Source organism: Lagopus muta, chromosome 1 (assembly GCF_023343835.1).
Source record: "Lagopus muta isolate bLagMut1 chromosome 1, bLagMut1 primary, whole genome shotgun sequence".
NCBI classification, from domain to species: Eukaryota; Metazoa; Chordata; class Aves; order Galliformes; family Phasianidae; genus Lagopus; species Lagopus muta.
The window spans coordinates 134,072,694-134,094,966 of record NC_064433.1 but is presented as its reverse complement, the minus strand read 5'-3'; the positions used below and the strand labels follow the sequence as shown (position 1 = coordinate 134,094,966).

General features: G+C 43.0%; 1 protein-coding gene across 4 annotated transcripts in view; it reads left to right on the top strand.

Moving 5' to 3' along the window:
* Positions 1 to 16,651: 16,651 nt before the first annotated feature.
* FHL2 (four and a half LIM domains 2) overlaps positions 16,652 to 22,273 on the top strand; it is a 39,904-nt gene continuing 34,282 nt past the window's right edge. Inside the window, exon 1 of one of the 4 annotated variants that reach the window (XM_048932510.1) lies at positions 16,652 to 16,809. The gene's annotated coding sequence lies outside the window, so the exon portion shown is untranslated. The remainder of the gene's footprint in view (positions 16,810 to 22,273) is intronic. The other 3 variants (XM_048932518.1, XM_048932501.1, XM_048932493.1) reach the window with 3 other exon arrangements.

The window sequence follows — 22,273 nt, the reverse complement described above, 5'->3', positions numbered from 1 at the left end:
TCAGGTACCAGAAATTTTTCTTCTCTCTCCTTCACTCATCTGGGCCAATTCCTGGCACCTCTTACCTTGCTGAAGAAAGATGTAAGTCTAATGTTGGAGAGATGTTGGAGAAGATGACAGATTCATGAGATAGACTCAGTGGTCTCCATGGGGACGTGTCCATCCCCATGGCAGCCTGCCCACTTGAAAGCTACATTGCTGGTTTATCAAAATCCCATTGCACACAGCTGCACAACATGAAGCCTAGTCACAGATGAAGAAAGATGAGGTAAAGAACAGTGAGACACTTGTGGAGGTTGGTACGATGGGCCTGATCTCCATAAAGACTCAGCCTCAAAGTCTGTCCTTCTCAGCTGCAAGGCCTCATCCTTCCCCCGAGACTGGGCTGAGACCTTCCCTACGTTAGAGGCCAGAAGAGAAGCTATGGGCCTCCAAAGGGCACCTGGGTAGATCTGAGTGAGTGGTTCCTCGGGGAGCAAGGTCACCACCGTCTGCAAGAACAGCAGTGACACATAAGCAGTAGAAGACTATCCTACAGAGAGGATGTAGCAGCATTTGCCTCTTAAATACCTATTAATTCATCCTTAAAGGCTCAAATCAGGCAAGCTTGTGATATACAAGGATTCGTCCAGGCAGCTCAGCTAAACTACGTGCATATAACCTTTACTTTTAGTGTCTTATTTTAAGAGTGTATTGATTTAGGATAATAAATCCCATCTTTTAATATTATAAAGTGAGTTTTCAGGCATTAGAATACAGTCTTGATTACTGTTCTTCTTCAGTTCTTCAAATTAAGTAGACTATTAAAGACCATACCAACATTCACAAATAAAATCCATTTTAGCTGGACGGATATTTAAACATAAAGGTCCTGATTCTCTTTTATATGAGGATCCTAAAGTGATAGGAAAAAAAACAACCCAACATTTAAATCCACTTCAAGACCTAAATATTTTAATTAAGAGTATTTTTTATAACGTTTCCAATCCAATCTAATCTTGCAAAAGATGGTTTAGTGGATTTAGTTAAAAATATATGAGATAAAGTGAATATAGTTTGCCAGTTCTTAAAATGCAGTTCATAATTCCAGTTCAAGCACTCATCTGTAAGAGCTGCTTTCCATTTCAGTAAACTTTCTGCTACAGAGAGGAAATAAATGATTTCTCCACATGGCTGAGCATCAGGTTTCCTTGAGCAGGAGAGGAGGCTTGTAAATGCTCAGTGTTTATGATTGCTTGTCTCCATCAGGTGTATTTCTGACATGCAAATAACCTGCCATCCACTGGCACTCTTTAAGTAGCTCTACTTAAAACCTTCTTCTGCAACCCTGTGTCTGCCCAGCCCATTGTGTGCACATATTTGCTTCATTTCAGGAGGCTGTGTAATTTCTTTGGGGCTGCACAGCTATTTGAGTAAGAAAATTATGGTGGCCAAATAAGAGCTCACTGCTTAATGCAATTGGATTGCAAGAAGTTTGAAGGACAGGGACAGAAAAGCAATAGATAACTAATAGTCCCCAACAGTGGGAAGTAAGGGAGTTATTCTGTGTGTGAAGAGCACAGAGTGACAAAACAGATGAAAAAGGTATCTGTGGATCCTTTTCCCTGGCTGAATACACTTCTGAAGATAACTTGGAAGAGCACTGGGACTTTTGGACTGGATGTTGACCTGGAGCAACTCATGTTCTTCACTAGTTCCTACAGTTAATAGCCGGTGAGTTTTGTCTTGTTTTATTTTAGTGGTGTTCACTGTTTAAACAAGTGAGGATGTTTAAACAAGTGAGTTTTAAACAAATGAGGATGTCCTCATACTTGTGGGTCAGCTGGATTGTGCTTGGGGCTCCACAGACTGTGCATGGCGCCTGAGGATCTTGCTCTGATGCAGATAGTACCTTCTCCTTTGTACATCTGACTTTACAGCAAAGGAAATAAAAGCACTGCATTGTGCCACCGGATTTACACCATGAAAATTCCACGTTCCTGTCTGGCAGCTCAGGAATAACCTCAAGCTGAAGCTGGGGATACACCTGTATTTGGAATACTTCAGGGCTACACTGCTTCTAATTCTCAATCAGCAGAGAGAGCCCTGCATGCTTTTCACATGTGGCAGTCCTGCCTGTTGGCCCTCTCTTATAAAGTCACCTCCTCTCACAACCACAGGATGGCTGAGGCTGCTGGGACTCTCTGGATCTTCCTATTCCAACTCCTGCTCCAGTAGGGCCACCCAGAGCAGGGTGCCCAGGTCCACGGCCTAGTGCTTCATGGAGGTCTCCCTGTTCTCCACGGCCATGCTGTTGCTGTTGTGTCAGATCCAGCAAACAGTCCAGGTGGAAAAAAAATAGAAAGAAAAAGAAAAAAGAAAACATGGCAGAATTAATGAGAACAAAAAAAGGTCAGTTTCTCCCAGGGTGACACTGGGGTCCATGGAGGATCTAGGGTTAAACAAGAGCATCACGAGCAAGGGATGCAATTCCCTGCGTTGGCCAGGTCAGAGCAGCACAAGAAGCAGTACTTCTGGCATGTCACTATCCATCCATGCAAAAATAACTGAGTTCAGTTAATATTACAGGGCAGCCAGTATTACCGCACTTTTCTGAAAGGCAATCCAGCCATGGCAGTGCTGCACAGCTGAACACGGGGCTCCCATAAATAATTAGTATTGCAAACCTTCACTTTGCCTTTTATCTTTGTCACGGTGACTGGAATGCAACCCACTACCATCTGCGATTACACTTCACGCGTCACTAAAACCACAAGGTATGCTTTTTACACCACTGATGTCCACCTCTCCGCCCAGCAGCTCTGCTCATAAATCTCACTTTTTTCCAAAGATGTTAAGACCCACTGGCAACATCTGAAGACCTGCCAAGCATTTGCCTGAAATATTAATATATTGTTGAAAACAGAAGCACTTGACAAAAGACATATCTGACGTTTCCAAGGAGTGTCTGGTGAGTTACAGTATCTGGAACGTATCTGCTGTGAGCATGATGGAAGAAGTGGTTCAGAATAATTTTTTGCAGCAGGAAGCAGTTTTTGCGAGGACCTTGCTTCACTGAAAGGAAGCTGCTGATAGAATCTGTCCTTAAATAGGTGTTATGTTTATTGCTATTATATTGATTATAATAATATCAATCTGAGCTACCACATTCAAGCAAGATGTGGTGCATTCAAGCAAGACGTGCAAAGCGAGTTGCCTGCGGCAGGCTGATGGCCCCATGGCTTTATCTGCTCTTTTAAAACGCTGTGTGCTGCATGATCTGTAGCACTGACTGCATAATAAAAGCAAAACAAAAAGAAACAAACAGCTGTGCATATTTTTAAGATCCTCTGAAAGCTCTGTTTAAGCTATGAAAACAAGTACAGCCCAAACAGTGAAATAAAAATAGTGACAAAAATAATCCCAATGAGACAACCCAAACCAGCAGCCTTTTCTTGGGCACACGGCAGTGATCCTAACCAAAGCCAGGGACACTGCTTAGGGCAGAGGCTTCCAGTGGAGAAAGAGCCCATTCCCCAAGGGATCGTCGCTCATCTCAGTACACCCACAGACTGACAAAGTGTTTTTATTCTGAAGATTCTTTTGGTACCCAAAACGTACTTACTGAAGTGCTGCCTTTCCCTCAATCACACAGCTGAGAGGGCTCATGAGTTCTTATCGATGGGCTTGAGTAAAAAGACAGAAACACTTCAGGTAGACTGATGAGTATTGCATGGGTGCTACAGGTGTTTAAGAACAAGCTGGCAGAACATCAGTCAGAACTGAGATGTCGGGAGCTGATCTTGCCTGGGGGTGAACGATTCAGTCCTGCGGCTCTTCAGTACCACTGAGTCCCATGGGCAGGAGGAGGAAGGCTGGAGCAAGCCATAGAGATGACAAAATTCTCAGAAAGATACAACATCTTGGAAAAAAAGTTAATGAAAGCAAGCTTTGGGAAAATGCAAAGAATATCAGAAATTTGAATCTTGAAACTTGCCTGGGGCATAATTTTTAAAAAAATTAAGCTACTATAAAAAGCACTGGCTTGATGACTGTGTTTCCTTACAGCTCTGTGATATTTATTTTCACTATAAAATGGTGCTGTGAACAGTAGCATGTGTTTTTTGCTAAATGATTCAGCGTCTTTGTGAAAAGGCCCAGGGATAGGCTTTGGTAAACCTCATCCAGAGCAGTGGCAGACACAAATAGAACCATAGAATGGCTTAGGTTGGAAAGGATCTTAAAGATCAACTCAGCCCAAAATCCTGCTGTAAGCAGGGTTGCTGACCTCAGGGCTCTGGGTGAAGCTGTACGGTCAAGGACCAGGAGAAGGACCACTCCTGTGACATGCAGCTCTACTGGTAAATGACAACTTAATTGCGAGGAGAGAGCCTGGCTCATTCTCCTCTCTGCTGATTGGCTCCTCCGTAGAAAGGAAAAGCCACTGTGGCACTGGAGGAAGCTGCTCATGGACTGGGGGAACAGGGAAAAAGAAATAAATACTTAAATAGCAGTAACATGCAACACTACTAGGACACGTCTAGTTTCACCCTGAGGATAAGGCAGAACGCTTACACTTTTTACTACCTTGGATTCAAGACCTGATTCGGAGACCTTGAAAACTTTTCACTGAATTCCGTGGAGTTTGGATCGCACCTTCAATCTACCCAGCAGCATGGAAGGGGGAAAAGTTACACAGACTTTTCCTCCTGAAAAGATCCAGGAAAATAGCTCAGGCAGAGAGAAGAAGGATATTGTGTTGTTGTGCGGGAGATTTTCAATGTATTTTTGTTTTGTTTTGTTTTTCCACAGCAGCTTATGCCTGGATTATTTTTAATGTTACATTCTTCTCCTTTTTGCTATTTCCAAGAACAGCCTGCGGGCTGTCGGACCCACAGATCATTAACAGAGCAGCAGGATCTTCTGCAGACCAGTGCAGCTCGTGGCCCAGCTGGCAGTTTGTGCTCCCAGAGGGATGGAGAATGGAGGGGTCATCAGGGAGGGAAAGCACAGAGCCCTGTGCACGTCTCTCAAGGTCCTTGCAGAACAAATGCCACCATTCATGGTTGATAGCAGAACTTGCAAACTCCACATGGCCCATGGGCTATCCCAGCGGCTCATGAGGAAGCTCAGACAAAGAAAGTGAGTGGTTTGTGGCTCCTGATGTTGGCTAACAGGAGCCACACTGCTGTCTGGTTGGATCCTGGTCCAAAAGCAGTCTCACTGTTCTGGTTTGTGTCCTGGCTGAATTAATTTGCCACTCAGTTTTTGAGAGACCCAAGAGAACTGGCTCTTGGTGTGAGAGTCCTACTAGCCAGGATGCTGACGTTTCATAAGCATCACATTTGTTTCTTTTTGCATCCTTTTGGCTTAGGAGCACATGATACATTCAACAGGAACTGTCCTAAAAATAACACCTTCAGAACAGTTGGAAAATCAGGACTTGTATTTTTTAATGATTACCTTAAGCAGTCCTGTTTTATGATCCGGTCTTGAAACTGGAACTAGGCAAACAAAAAGAGTTTTTACACCTTGTCGCTTTTACGATAAGAAACCTTTTAATGGCCTTTTAATTAATTAGCTACCACAACTTCCAAACTCTTGGCAGAGCCTCAATAAAACCACTCCTCATTATGGTCTTTTATTCAAAGTACGTTATTAAGGGATAAGCAAGCATGAAGAAGCTGCTTTCTCCCCACTTTCTCCCCAGTCCAGCAGTGTCCCCCTAGGCACCAGATCTGCTATGTCAACAACTGGCCAGGAGAGGCTGCGGATGGGGATACCCCACAGCAGTGCTGAAGGGGCCAGGAGGACAGAGCAGAAGGCTGTCAGTATCACCCTGCCACAGGCTTGTTTGCTGCTGATAACCATTATCTGTATTCTCCTGGGATACAGGGGGATTATAAAGCCTGCGGCTCTTCTTAGATCACGGTGCAGCTGTCATGAAGCTCCCTTACAGCTCCCCTCTTTCTCACAGGAGAGATCTTTAGGCAGAGCAATGTGCCAATAAACATGATGTCAGTAAAGAAAAAAGCCATCTGAGTACAAATAAGAAAAGTCAATGCTTCTTTAGCTGTGGTCAGTCTCTAAGCATCTCCATGAGCTAGATATTGCCAACAGTAAGCCCAGTTCCTGTGCTCTGCCTCTCACAAATGGCTTTGCTCATGCAGAATCAAGCACTGGCAGGACTAATATCAATAGTGGATATTAGAGGAATACACACAGTCACACTAGGGAAAAGCATATGATCTGGAGCATGCCCTTGGGTGCCCATTTTAAAATGAAAATTCAGAGTCTCGGTCCTTCAGCAGTCCTCAGCTGAACAAGCCTAATACCATATCCCCAGGATATGTCAGCATGGATCACACTGAACATCGACCTTTCTAGTCTTACACTGTAAGCTGGCTCATTATTCCCAGCTAACACAATTATCTCTGCTCCTATTTTCCACACAGTCTCAATACCACACAGACATTTCAAACTGATAGTTTAATTAAATTTTGGCAGATGAGGTTATTTCAGTTCCTGGATTATCAGAGGATAAATCTGGCACTTGTGCTTTCAGAGAAGGGAATAGACTCTATTGATTTTTGTGGGCCCCTTCCAACTCAGGATATTCTGTGCTCTATGTGGAGATTACAATTTCAGGGAAATGAATTTCATCAGCATCTGAAATCCCTAAAAATCATGATCCTTTCATGCGTTTTGAGTTGAACATTCTGGGATAAAAGCCATCAAGACCACCTGTGGGAACCTTCTCTTAGGAACACAAGGAGACCTAGAAATCCAGCTATTCCTCTATGCTAAGGAAAGATCTGTAAGAGGTTTAGACTGTATCCATGCAGCCAAGATCTGCTTGGCCATGGCTTTTACCAGCCAACAGAAGAGCACTATTTCTGTGCGCTATGTTGTGTGAGTAGAGTTCAACCACAGCCATAGTAGGACTGGCAAGGATCAAATGACAGACAAGGACACTCTAGTGACCTGATGAGTGCAAATTGGGCCCAATGAATATGTAGCTCCCTGCAAAGGGGATGGATCAGACCATTCCCATCATGAACTCTCCCACAGTAGGACACCAAATTAGCCAGACAGCCATGCAAGCTGACTGAGAGGGACATAGTGCCTAACAGGAGACAGGACTTTGTATGGTATGCACGGGGCAGAGAATTTAAGGATTGTATAAAGCTTCCTACCAATTTTCAGGGGACGGTGGAAATGTATAAGTCTCAATAAAGGATGCTTAGAAGAGAAATTAGGGATCAATATGACTTAGGAAAATATCAAACATGTGGAAATGGAAAAGACCACTTTCCAGACATATTCTAAGCCTGAAAATTATCCCTTCCAAGTTCAGAAGTGTCATTATCATCATTTAAAATGACCCATGCAACTCACAGAGAAATATCTGGCTACCTCTGACTTTGAATCTCTTATAGAATAGTCCCAACACTCGCATTTTTACTGAATCATAGCCTCTTCAAGAATGGAATGATGGTGGTTTGCCAGTTATCCTTAAATCAATCCTTCAGCCAGACAGGCTTGAAGATAAAGTAAGGAATGAATTTATTCAGGAATCCAAAGATCAACAGTACAATCTCCTTATTTAGAGGCAGCTGTACAGAAACAGAAGAGGACTTTGCTTACAGCTGCAGACAGATTATTCTGTTTTCTGTTTAACCAGTTAAAAAGCTCTCATCGTGCTTGCACAACTTTCTGCTAGAAACACATATTTAAGCAAGATCTGATCCAGAGCAAGTATTTCATTGAAGGGATCTTTGCACATCTCTTTTGCCCCCTCATACTTCTCACATTTGCTGCCATCACATAACCTGCGAAGCCCTGATGCTTCCTAGGGAGGTGGGATCTCCCCCTGCCCAGACAGGGCAGTGGTTCTCATTTTAATGTGTGCTGACTGTGAAGGAAAGCTCTAGCTTAAAGGCAGAACAGAATTCAAGTCTCCTCGTATCAGTTCTTTATGTGCTCAGAACACTAGCTCATATATATGCGTAAGACAGCAATCATGGTAAACATAAACATATGAACAGTGATAATGCGTATAATTAATTAGACCTGGACTGAATTGAGACAAGAATTAATGTTAACCAAATCATTTCAGGATGACAATGACATGAACATGCTTGGCATGAGCAATGTCCTTGCAATACCTTGTGAGGGCATTTTCTTCCTTCAAAGGCATGGATATAACAGATGAAAGTATTCTGGAAATCTAGAAGGCATTTTTATAGCCCAAAATACTTTTAAAACTTAAAGTGATTTACCTTACTCCATATTCTATTATCACAGTTCTATTTTCATGCTCTTCCAAATCCAGGATCCACTTGCATCAAGTCATCCCTGTGTTTGGATCACATGACAATTGTGCCTACTGTCCTTTGCCAGTTTTCAAAACAGATCACTAATAACAAACACCACAGGACATTTTTTTAATTCTTTGTTAAGATCAGTAGACATATTTGCCACTGCCATATCAGCATCGGTAAGAATAATCATGGGTTGTTTGGCCTTAACCTGATCTCATGTCTATGAAGAGTGATTTTTACCTACATGCTACTTTACTTGTACAAGAACTGCTACCTGGTGAGTGTTGTACAGGAGTGTAGTCTTCTTACTAAACAAGGTGGTTTCCTCTTCTCGAGGCTGAACAGTCCCAGCTCTCTCAGCCTCTCCTTTCATCCTCTTGGTGTCCCTGCACTGGACTCTCTCCATTACGCCCATGTCCTGGAGTGCCCAGCACTGGGCACAGTGCTCCAGGTGCAGCCTCACCAGTGCTCCTCAGTACCTCTTCTGCAGCACTGAGACTTTTTTCTTCTTTTGTTTCTTTTTTTTTGTTGCTGCTTTTTAAAGATACAACTTCTCCCATTCTATTAGACATTATTAAATTATTGTCTTTCTTTTTTTTTTCCCCCTAAATTTTGGTGTCCAGAAGGCAAAGCCAACTACAGAGCTCATTCAGCACTGGGATCTAATGTTGATTTAGGATTTACTTTGATGATGCGTAGAGTTGAACATTATCTTTTCCCTACAAGCACTTTGGTGTGCAGAGCAGAGATAGCAACTTCTCCTTCTTTCTCTGCTCATCTCCCATTGCTTCCAGGCTCTGCAATGCCAGGAGATCTTTCTTTTTGTACTCCTCTAGGATTGGCAGCTATCAAACTTGTTCAGGCCCATGAACTGCAAATCACGAGCAGTACCTGCTGCTTGCACAGGGACTGAGAAAAATATATTCTTTTTTATATGCACAGGAGCACATTCCTTCTGAAAGCCAGAAAGAAGCACTGCTGTCAGCTGAGCAGAAGCCAAGTTTAGTGCAAGCACAGAGCAAGGAGAGGCATGAACCTCTGGAATCCATCCTGGCAGGGTGCTCTGTGGAATATTTAATGCCCGTGCCCAAATGTTAAATGGCAGGTTTGTTTACAGAAGAGTTGTCCAAGAGATGCTTGGGCTATGCTCGACAGCTGCCCTTTTCTCCAGCCGCTGGCATACCTGGTGGTTGATTTATCGATTAGAGTTGCTTTCCTCAAGCCTTCTGCTTTCAGAGCACAGCCGTGCTCCAGCAGCTGTGTAACAATGGCTGCAGCTTATATTCAGTGTGCAGCCCCTGCCAAAACTGTGCCAGGCACAATGCTGTTGTGCACAGCTTCATGAACAAGGAATGAAGCGAGAACATTCATCCACCAAAAATGAAGAGGAACCTTAGGGAGCCCAGACTGAACAGGGAAGTGTGAGGGTGAGGTGAAGGGGGAAAAACTGGTGGGATGAAAGTAGTGCGGGAATGCTAAAGAGACAGAGCTGTGGGTTGCATGGCTTGAGCAGAAGGGGGTGGCTGGCAGACTGGTGCCCAGGGCAGAGGACAAGCAGAGGGAGGGGCATGGATGGTAAAAGGTAAGATAAAAAGAGATGGTGGAGCTTGAGAAAATGCAAAAGAAAAAAAATAAATTACTGCAATGCTAAGTATTGCATTGAATGATGGTCTGTGAAGCATACAGCTGGCAATTAGAAAAGGATCACAAAATTCATAGTCAGGATACATGCAAAAACAGAACTCAGCATTGCAGAATGGATATATGTCACTATCCTCCCACTATATTTTATGCAGGAATATCTTTTTTGCAGTATAAAAATGGCACTACAGTGTGTTTTTTTCCCATCAGAAAATCAGAGCACTCTTTGCACACTGTGATCAGTGTGCAGCTAACAACTAAGCTGTTTCAGCTGACAGGGCACACACAGCAAAGATGTATCACTTCCCTGCTCGGCATACTTTGCGTTTGGTTTCTGGTTTCTGTGCTGAGACACTTAATGGCTAAACATGTCTGTCAAAGCCTGTAAATTAACGCTTGGCCATATAACTAATTATTTACGTTTTAATCCCTTCTGAAAAACCTGAGCAGCTCTGATCACGATACGAGTAGTTCTGTTCAAATGAGGAGCTGCCGTCAGGTTAAATGTCAGCTTCTCTGTGCAACCTGAGAAACAATCTTGGCCATAAAAACAGGGTGCCGATTTAAATATGCGTAGTTCCTTTCAGCTCTGTGAGTTGTCACAAAAGGTATCACTGGAACAGCTCAAGTATTAACATAACCTGCTAAAAACTTCCTGTGTGATGGGTGAGAAAAGATGCAAAGTGGTGACTCAACAAAGAGCCAAAACAAGCATTTTAGGCTTATTATAGTCACACAATCTGGAGAAGGGGAACCAGTGAGTGTCAGGTTTAATACTCATTTTGGCACATGCATCCAGACTAATCAAGACTCTCCAGCAAAATTTTTCACATTGTGCTAAGTGGCCTTAAAGTTATGTGGTCCCCCTGGGCAGTGCTTCTATCAGGATTGCAACGAACAGCTAGCAAAGATTGAATTACTAGTTACCCAGCTGGGTAGGCCTCCAGAGAAGCTTGTACACCACAAAGCCAGCACCTGCTGTTTATAAACAAAATTTGTTAGCATTGCTATGCTTGTTTCCAATTTCACCAAGGCAATGCCAAAGAGGGAGGACACCTGCCCTGCTCCCTGCTGTGCAGATGATACAAGGCTTGAACATTTTGTGGAAGATTTTGGATTTATCACCACTGCCAGCTGTGTCATCACAGTTTCATTTTTTGCACTTTTTTGGAAAGTATCTTTGAAGGTAATACAGTAGTTGTACTAACTTTATAGCTGAATTCCTGTCTAATATGTCCTAAGAACAGCCTAGTGATTGTGATGTAGCTCATGCAGAGGGAACAGTTTTGCTGTGAGGTGGGCAGAATTGTTAATGACATTGGAAAAATCCCCACATTATTAGAAAAGAAGTCATACACCCAACTTCGAGCCAGTTCAGCCAAGCTCTCCAGAGACTTCAAAGCACCTTATAGACTTCTTCAAAGCAGCAAAAGGGAGCTATTTCCCTACAGCACACATCCAGGTCCCCACCCAGCATGTGCCCATGGGCAGAAGAAGCAGAGAAGGTGCTGTCACAGCCAGTGATAACTTTTGCTGGGAAACATGCTCATAATGGAAGGGCAGCAAAGACTGTGAAGAGTATGTAGGGCGAGGTGTGTGAGGAGCAGCTGAGGTCCCTCGCTGTGCTCAGCGCAGAGCAGGGAGTTGAGGGGAGGCCTGATGGCTGCTGCAGCTCCTCACAGGGAGCAGAGGGGCTCTCTTTCTCTCTTTCTCTCTTTCTCTCTTTCTCTCTTTCTCTCTTTCTCTCTTTCTCTCTTTCTCTCTTTCTCTCTTTCTCTCTTTCTCTCTCTCTTCTCTCTTTCTCTCTTTCTTGAAATCTTAGTGTATTCTTCAGATCATGTTCTCAGCAACGATCACTCATAGCTTCCCCTAGAAGTGGGAAATCTGAGACTCTGGGAACTTAATATGATTTTTCAAAGTGCTCAGCACTTGCAGCTCCCCTGCCCTTCAGTGGGACCTGCATGCACTTGCTAGTTTTGATAACATGGATGTGTCATGGCCAAGGTCACACAGTGAGTTAATGCCAGAACTGAGACTGTTATTACTTATTAGGGGCACACTGGTGATTATACCTATGCTTAAGGCAATCCATATCTTCTGTTACAAAAGTCTGCGTTAGTCTCTTCTGTATGCCAAAATAAAACTGCTTAGGCTGAAATTCCTTATCCATACATGCATGCGTGCACTGAGAGCAGGTAGAGCAGGGCTCTCACTTGCTTCATTTGCTTGTGGCAATTCTCATCTTTCAGTGCTAGCTTCACAAAGCTGTATTTCTCTCAGATAACAGTTATCTCATGGAAAAATGCCTCCCTTCTGAAAGGAGTCCTGAAAGTTTCTTTTGCTTGTATACTTGCGCTTGCTAGCAGAGTGAGGTGCAGGGTGATAAAGATGTTAATTCAGATGGGCAGGTGAGTTTGCAAATAGGGCATGGAAATTCACTGTTACTAGGTCTGCTTGTCCCATCCACTCTGAACTCAGGTGATCCCTTGGATCATTTTGTCCTTGCCACCCACACATAGTCATATCTCTGCCTGTAGTTAAGTGAAACCTGCTGAGATTTATTAGGACTTAGGTTGATGGCTTATGAGGGTAGATTTAGTTTGGACCGAAGAAGTCTTAGCGTGATCCAAAAACAGCAGCTAGCACAGAGTGAAGAACTATTTCAGCCAAAATGGGAAAGGGCAGACGTGGGGGCCATGAAACAGCTGCAAAGAGCAGTGGCCTTTTGAGAGCTGTAACGTTTGCTGGGCACATAAATGGAGGAGTAATGAAGAAATGAGGTCTTCTTTTTCAACCCTGTTTGCCCTCTGAAAATGCATGTACAGCTCCCTCTGTCTAAACAGGCACAGTTCTGTCCTCCCTTTACTCAAGGCAGTTGTCACTGGATGTGCAAAGTGTAGCCTCAAACAGGGCCATTACAGAGGGGAAGGAAGGCAGCAGTGTAGACTGTGGATGGATCAGTCCATCTTAGTGTAAGTGGGAAAGGGGATGGAAAAGGGACAAAGAGGAAGGTTCTGAGGTTTTTCCAAGGAAAGTTTGGATTTAGAGGTGTTGGGTGTCTGAATTTTCAAGTTGAGGCTCATCTGCATCATTGACTTTGAGCTGCTCTGACTGAGAGTGGTAGATTTTAAAGTCCCCAAGCATTTGGGTTCAAAATCAGCTCAGAAACTGATCGAAAATAAAAAATAAATTGTCAAGGTTATTGAACAGTTTGCTTCAGTCTCAGGCAGTCCCCAGGTCAAAACCTGTGGGAATTCAGTACTGAATTCTGGGAAATATCTGTTCTCAAACGAGAACTATTTGGCTGGAAGCAAGAAAATGGTCTGGGCCCAGCACAGGCAATTTTGTGTCACACTACAAGAAGGACATCAGAAGTGATTCTGTGATTCTGTGACATCTCGCACTGCATGCAAGGCATTTCCCAGAGCCATAGTCATCAGAAGTTAGCTGCCTGCTGTAAGCTATCTGCCTCCCTCTGCAGTCAGAGGCATGGGCACCTCCACTAAACTGAAAGCATGCAGATAACTACCTTGGACATGATTTAAGCTTTGGATGGCAAAAAGTGGGTGAGCTGAACTGCTGCTGACAGTGGGCATAGAAAACAAGAAGTCACAGGGCTCCAAGCATTTAATCTTGCACTTAGCTTTGCAGTGATGACATCCTCTTGGAGCCTCAGCTCAAACCATAGGGCAAGAGGGGAAGCCAGACAGAAGCTAGATCCTTGGAAATCATACATACTGGGCTGTTTCCTATGATAATCTTGTCTGTATTCTCAAGCTCACATTCAGGTCCTCCTTTGCACATGCGCTAAAATGTCTCATTTGGAAGAGGAGCAGAGATGACTTCTGGGTGCAGAAGGGGAGAACAAGCAAACAGGCTGATGGCTCGATAGAACATCTGAATCCACCATTCCTGATGACAAATGCTAATCCCATCTTCCTCACTACATGTGTTCGCAAAATATTGGCCACTGGCAACATCTCTGCAGGCTCCCTCTTCCACTCTGGCTCTGCTGTTAAGTCTCTGGCAGTCAGTATCATATGCACCTATCTCTAAACCCCCCAAATTAGATTAAAGGCTCAAAGGCATCATAACACATTTTTAATCCCTGTGCTACCTGCTATGAACAAAAATGTCATAACAGTAAGGTCAGATTCCCATGGATATCTGTCAGCAGAGATCTTCCTGTAGAAAAGACAGTACCAGGACAAGCCACTGAGATTTTCATGTTAAAGCTGTGCTGAAGATTTACATCCTTCTCAGCTGCCTGGGTGCTGGCATCTCCTGTGATTTGCAAATAATAGCAGAACAAGTCCTCATGGTGAGGATCAGTGATAGAGCTTCTAACCCCAGTAATGTAATCCGGTAATGGCTGGATTACAAGACCTCGATGAAGTTCCCACAGTGGCAGTGCTTTAAAGCTTTCAGCATTTCCTTTGCATTCAAAAGGCGTAGAAAACAACTATTCTAGCACAGCCACATTCCTTTGCCTCAGAAGAGAGGATCATCTGAAATTCTTGCTCCATACCCTCCCTTCAGCCCTGTAGGCAGTGGGGCTGGCTCTGATGCTACTGATTCATGTAGATGGTGAAGGGGCCACAGAGTGGCTGCCTCACAGTCTGCATCATCAAGGAGTAAAGTAGTGCCCCAAATAAAACTGGAACTGTTTAAATAGGGTGTTATTCATATCAGAAATAGTATGTAGGTAGTAGGAGCAGGGAAGTGATCATCCCTCTGTGCTCAGCACTGCTGAGGCTGCACCTTGAATGCTGTGTTCAGCTTTGGACCCCTCACTACAACAAAGATACCGAGGCTGTGAAGCATGTCCAGAGAAGGGTCTGTCAGGGGGCCATATTCACCCTAATATCATTCCCAGTTTATTGTTGTTATTTGTATTGTTTATACAAATGCTCTCTGTAATCAAGCTGACACCTGGAGATTAAACTCACCAGTGCCCAGAGTGCCTAGAAAGGGCTGGGGACCACTGTCTTTTCTATGGGGTATTCTTACAAATTGGCCCAGATCTTTAAACATACAAATGAAAAAATTGGCTAACAGGAAAAGGCTGAAACTATCCAGAGCTGTCCAAACATATGTCCTAACTACTACATTTTTGCTGATTATACGGCTTTTCATAACTGTTTATTGTTCTGGGAAATGAGAAGGGACTGTTTACACAGTAGCTACAGGAACATGTGGCAAAAGGCTGCTAACTCTTGGATGAACAATATTTTCATCAAGAAACAGTAGGATATTTCTCATATCTCCCTAAGCTGAGTCTCTAGGCAGTGCTCTTAGGCCACGGAGCTTGGAAGCTGGGAGGTTTCGTACGGACAAAGGCAGATGTCATCTGTTCCAGGAGACTTGAACTCGCACTGTCAAATTATGTTGCTTGGCAGGGGTTGAGGACATTTTGCTATGAGCTTTTTTATGTCGGGATGAACCCTTCAAATGCTTACTTCTGATTGGTTTGGCATTAAAACCATAAAACCTGACTGGGCTCCAAATCAAACCATAAATCCATTTGTCATGTCAAAAACCCTGGCACACATTTTGTGTCAGTATCCAGTCTGCATGGCTTGACCAAACAAAGTGTTCAGAGAAGAGCTGAAAGGTGACATGACCTCCTAAAAACTATTGAGCTATCAACGCTTTGAAGAGAAGGAGATGTAGAGAATGGGACATTTTTGGGGACAGTGGAAGTAATAGATTGATGGCAGATAATCCTGCTTCAGTCAGAAGAGACAACAGATAATCTCAGTTTAAAAAAGTAGTATTTCATCTGAGACATATGTTGCCGTGTAAGGGAGAATCCTTTTCTTGCACATAGATGTTGCCCAACGCTCTTTCTTCATCCGTGTGTTGAAGAAGATCACCTTTTCTTCTCCTAAAAAGCACCTTAAAATAGTACAACATTCTGATCGAGGACCACAACTGTGCTGCATCTTGCTCTGCAGAAACACGTCAAATACAGAAATGGATCCAGCATGGGCAAAGAGCTAGGCTATAGTCCTGATTCTGCACTGAGCGTTGCTTGGGCAGTTTCATCTCTGCAGCCAGAAGGGCTGTGCCCACAGGATATGCCAAAAGACCTCTCTTTCACCTCTAATCTCTCATTCCTTAGATGTAGGAGTGCCCCCTAACCCAGCTCTATACTCCCTCACAGTGAGCAGGGGGCCCAGAGGGGAGAGCAGGCTCCTGAGCTGTGAGGCCCCTGCCCACACCCACTGATCTGTGACCTCAGGCTGCTCACGAATGTTATTTTCTTGCTGGGAAGTGACAGCACTGGCACTGTCTTCCCCTGGGATCAAACAGGGCAGAATGAGGAGGGTATACCGCTCTGCAATTAGGCTATATGCCTGGATGGACAGACCCAACAGATGAAGGGGAGCTGGAGTTCACTGCATCCACAGAGCAGCTGGCATTTCTGCTAATCCCAGAGCTTTGGGGAATAATCGAGAAGTTAAAGTTGCTTCTAGCTCAATGAAAATATCAAATCATACAATAGTGCTGGCTTTCTGAGGGACACTCACAGGAGATCCTGAAAGTAGGTGAGTGTATTTTGAGATCCAGCACTCTCAAATGGAGCAGGTCAGGAGCACAGCAGCCCTTTCCATTGGGGGCCTTGTGTTGCTATATCTGTGATGCCTTAAAAGGCCGGTGGCACAGAGGTGCTACAGTCCTTATCTCCTCTGGGTGCCTGGGGCTCTGGAGATATTATATTTATAGCTCATCTGAAGTACAAATGTCTAACTGTCTAATTACTAAATACATAGTGTGGGTAATCCAATAAAGCCACGAGTCCCTGCATTTGCTCCCATCCTTTGCACGCTCACAAACGGAGGCACCACCGAGCTGCAGCAAGGTAAGGCAGTGACCTGTCTGGGTTTTACCATCCTTTGGCCCCTTTTCTCCTTTTCACCTTCCTTCTGCAACAGGGGCTGGAAGTTTCTCAGGGCTTTGGGCAGACATCACAAGGGGAGGGCTTCTTTCTCACCGGAAAAGGAGATTTCAGGTTGTTTGTTCATTTCTTGTTGCCAGGGCACATACAGAGTATCTGACTTTGTATTTCCAGCCCGCTTTTGGGAACCAGGTGCTAAGTAGCAGCTGCTCTTTAGTTTCTGCACTAATAATATGCTGTCATGTTTCCATGTTCTCAAGGAATACAACCATGTCTAACTATAGACACTTTCCTGGTTTGAATAGGAAACTGAATGACTTCAGGCGGAAAGTGTGTGATTAGTTTTCTTTTTTTCCTCTCTATCAGCATTTTCTTCTTTATGAAAGGGGGAAAAAAGAGGGCAGAAGGAACATTTTATTTTTTCCCTCTTTGAGACAATTTCCTAACAGCCTGCAAGGAAAGAAAGCCAAATTACAAGCGATGCTTGTTGATTTCTTGTTTAAACAATTGCTTGATATGGGTTACAGCAGCTGTGTGAAGAGGGAAAAGAAAGAAAAGCACTAAAACATGTCTGTGTGTCAAAGCACGAATTCTTCAGAACCAGACTATAAAATAGCATTAGTAATAACTGCCAAATGCCAATTATCAGGCCATTGTTACATTAAATTACTTTTAACCTCATCTCATGAGAGCATTAATTTTCGAATGAAGCTGATAAAAGAAGACCTCTTTGGAAAAATAAGGTTGTTTGTGCATATGTATATGTGTGTATATATGTGTCTTTGGATGGATTTATGCACACATTTTTAATATAAACATCCTTATAAGGAAAGGCTCTTTCATCCAACGACCACAAAGACTGATACAAAGGTAATAACTACTTATTTTTAGCCCAAGAACTAAAGCTATCATGTTTTGCACTGGAGTTTGCTGATTGTGTTAGGAAATGAAATGAAAGGAGTTGTTTTGTTATTTTTTTCCAAAATACTGAGCAACCGTTGTTCAGTAGGCTTTGACAGGACCTCAGGTCCCCATCACCTCTGGTTGAACCCAAACCTAAAACTCATATGAGGCGTCACCTCCCTTCAAAGCACTAGGAATTGAGCTCAATCCCTATGTGAAGATTTAAAAGGCAAAAGAGTAGGCCCTTAGCTGATCCCAAAGTTCTGAAGGTCTACTGACTTTAGCTGGGATGTAGATATTCACATCAAGTGCTGATTGGGCCCATCAGTGTGGAGAAGTTGAATCCAGTCTCAGGGCTGTCTCTGCCTCCATCACAGCAGTACATGCAATACCCTCTGCAATGTTCTGGGTCCATGTCTGTGCCACTACATGCTCCTTGTATCAAAAATACAACAACCAAAAATAGCCACATAGATGGACTTACTCCCAAACTATTCCCAGGTGGGAGAGCCCGAGCTGATGTTTGCTCAGCTGGCTAGAGTGATCAGTGAGTTGCAATACCTGGGAATACCCTGAGGTCTTTTTTGGTTCATGACACAGATGTAGCCTGTAAGTCTGCTTCCACGTTTCCGTCTTCCGCTGAGGAGGACACTGCCAGTGGGATTGTCCTCAGTTAGCATGTCTCGTCTGGATGAGCTCTCCAGGCTTCCTCTTTTCATCTTTTATGTGAAGAACAGCACATAATTTCATCAGAAGTAAAAAGGAGTGATAAATACCAAATAGTCTGCACGCATGTCTATCTTATCTAGAGGCTTACTATCCCCTCAAGAATGCTTTGGAAGGCTTAACTTCTTCAAACACCACTGCATGCATATCCCTCTGTTCTACTGCATCTATGGTCTGTACTGCTCAGTTGCATACACAGCTCTGATCTGCTTGTCCCCAGTACTGGTGAAATGAGTTTTGTAAACTCATTTTGTAAACTGCAGACCAAAGGTAGCACTTCCCACCAACGATCGCAGTGTTGGCTTTGAGTGGGCCACCAGCACATGCTGGGAGCTGCCCAAGCCAGACTTGCTGCTCCCCTTGGCCATTTTTTTCCCCAGGATCCTGCAATTATGTTCAGCTGGTGTGCCTGTGTAGTGAATTGTGCACTGAAGAAGTTGTGCGTGAAAACAACATTTTTAAATAGAGGAGTTTCACCTCCCTCGTGCTTGAAACTTTCCAATGTCCTCAAATTATCTGTCTATCATTCAGGCCTCAGACTAAAACAATAGGAATAAAACAACTATTCTGGTTGGCCTCTTAGTATTAAATTATCATTGTTGCTGTACTGACAGTGTTCCCCCTTAAAAAAGAAAAAAAAAAGAAGCAAAAGTATCATTCCAATCGTGTGCAGCTAAACATCAGTGCTGTTTGTTGTTTTGTTTTTTTTAAATGTTGGCCAAAGTTATTCAGCTTGAAAAAATGCAGGAACATGCATACTAGTGCAGATTTTTCAGTGGATTTGAATTTAAAAGTGAAATAAAACAAAAAGACCAAAAGCTTGTTCCCAAAGTGAACCCATGCTGAAGGCAGTCTTTCCAACAATAATACTTTGTTCTTACCTAGCATTTTAATATATGATTAACGGGTGAATATCTTTACTTATTCCTCTCCAAACAGCAAACCACCAGAACAGTGCAGACTTTTGATTGCAGCTGGCAGGAGGCTGGGAGTGGGTAGACTCATTCAAATGCTTCCTTAATACAGAAAATATAAAAGGCCATTTTTACAAGGAAGAAAGCTAGAGAAGAAAGGGAATGTAAATACTGACTTGGGAGTGAAATTCACACCACAGAAAGCAATGGGAATTTTCTCAGAAACCTTCACTGTTTTTTTTAAATCTCAGATTTTCTCCTTTTCCTTCTAATTTTTACAGTGCTATATTTGAGTAGATTTGTCTCAGCAAATGGTTTTCACATTTTTTCTTACAAGTCTTCCTTGTTTCATATCTGCGTATTTTGTAACCGGAGCATAGGCAATCTGAAAGCTTCAGACACTGTTGTTTTTCAGTTAGATGAATTATTACTGGCTTCAATACTTTATCTCTGGCTTTATGTCTCAGTGAGTACAGTTTCACACTGGCAAATGTCAGACAGTTTCAACAACGTTCATCATCGAACTGATTAGCTCAGAGAAGCATAGGTCATATTACACGGAGTCCTCATTTTTCTGAAAGGTGTTTGAGCAATCCTGCCTGGCTTTGCTCAGCTCATTCTGACACAGACATGGAAGGAACACTCACAGGACACATTTTAAAAGGATCTGTCAACTTCTCAAAATGTTTCTGGTGATTTACTGGCTACTATTACAACTACCACTGAGAAGCAGTGAAACTGAAGGAGCTAGATGATACTTCTCACTTATTCTGCATTATAATTTTAGTGGCATTTTGTGTGAAGCCACCTGTATGGGTTTTCTTTTATGGTTAATTTTTCCTATTATCTCAGTGATGTTTTCATATCACAAAAATTGAGAGGGAAAACCTCTGTAAAAAAGAGTAGAATGAGTAACGATGTGGGAGCAGGAGTTGTTTCAAACACATAGAAAACAAAGCCAGTGAGCTTTCAAATCAGCGTATTCCCCTGTCAAGCTCAACAGATTTTTACTGAAGACTTACTAGAAATTTGCATACTTTCTGTTGGAGGAAAATAGGTAACTGCATCTCTTTTTGGTAGACTGCAGCTAAGGAAGCAAAGCCCCGCCTGCGTGGAGATTACCATGTGAAAACAAGGATACATACCATCCTCAGATACCACCACACAGAAGCCCATTATTCTGCCACTTACCCCATTTTTTAAGTACTGAGTATCCTGATTTCCTCTGTATGAAGTCCATGGACTGTCTCAGTGCAACACTTCCCACAGCCCCCTGCGCTGGTAGTGTTTGAAATGCAGGCACAGAAGGCAGCATGCCACTTCATGGGCTCAGACACCATTTAAAATACAACAAGAAAAAAGGTGCTAACACTGGCGTGGCACTCCTGGTACAGAATGATAAAAGACAGGAAGCTGTTAGAATAATTCCAGTTTGTGGTAGTTTTCAAATTCTGTGTTTAAACTTCAGGTCAGGAGTTTGAATGAACACAGGACAAACGCTTTCTGTGCTGGCTACTCGTATGGTTTGCTTTTCGTAAAGTCAAGTTGCTTTGCAGTTTATTTTTTCTCACAACATTCTTGTAGAGGAGAAAAGTAGCATCTTTCCCTAATTTAGAAATGAAAAGAAAGGGCCAGGGCCAAGAGCAGACTACTGTGGTGAGGATCCACAGGCTGTGAGACCCAACTAAGGGCTGCTGTGACCTACGGCTCCAAGATTAATGTCTTGGAGAGAGATTTTTTCTTTCTTTCCTTTCAGCTGAATAAAAGTCCTCAAGCCAGCATGAACAATGTTCATAGAATAATAGAATCATAGAATGGCTTGGATTGGAAAGGACTTCAAATATAATTCAGTTCCAACTGCCCTGCCATGGGCTGGTTTGCCACCCACTAGATCAAGCATTAGATCAGGTTGCCCAAGGCCCTGGTCTTGAACAACTCCATGTTGTGCCCAGCTCTGCTCAAATAAGTAGAGAAAAATACAGCAGCGGAATTTAGGTGTGTGAATTCCACTCCTGGACAAGGCTGCCCTACTTTGGCTACCAAAGGTTAATTGTCTGAGCTAGGCATCTAAGTTCACTCTAGAATCAATGGGGAAAGAAAATCACGTCTATATTGCAGTTCATTTCATCTTCAGTAATGAATCACCTCTGGCAGATAACCTCTCTTTCCATATCCACTACTAAGGGATCGGGATGGCTCATGTTGTTTGCTAGCATTTGGTCAGTTAAAATTAGATTAAATGGATATTACCATAAACTGTTTGCATTTTCTTTATCAAGGAGTGCACAGTGTTATCACAAGTCTCTGACTACTCTCCAGTATCTCTCCCCCTTTCTACCTGTACTACCCAAGATGCTTTAGTAACTTAGATTCTCCGTAGTAAGATCTGTGTCAGTCTTACTTCTCATATTTCTCCTTTGTTCTTTTCACATTTTATATTGGTTTCCTTGTATATTGATGAATTCTTGGACACTGGAGAGTCATGAGGTGAATCATGGCTATCCTTGTACTGTAAGAACTCCTGAAAATATGCTTCCAGATAGTGAAGTGAGCCCCTAAATGTAGGAAAGAGCATGTCAGATGAATGGAAAGCTTGTCTGGTAGAGTCAGTAACTCTACTGGTGTAAGAAGTGGAAATATTTTGTTAGGATTTTATTCTATCTCAGTAGGACTGTAATGGAGTGCAATAGTCGGCAGAAATGACCTTACCTCTCAAAACAAAAGGATGTGAAAATGTTTATTCAGGAACAAAGAGTTATAACAGAGCTAAGAAACAGAGAACCAGGAACTGAATTGTGATGTTTTTCTAGATCATCTGTTCCACTAGCTCAATTACCTACAGGGAGAAAAAGACAGAAATCTATTTGAAAATTTGTAGTGACAAT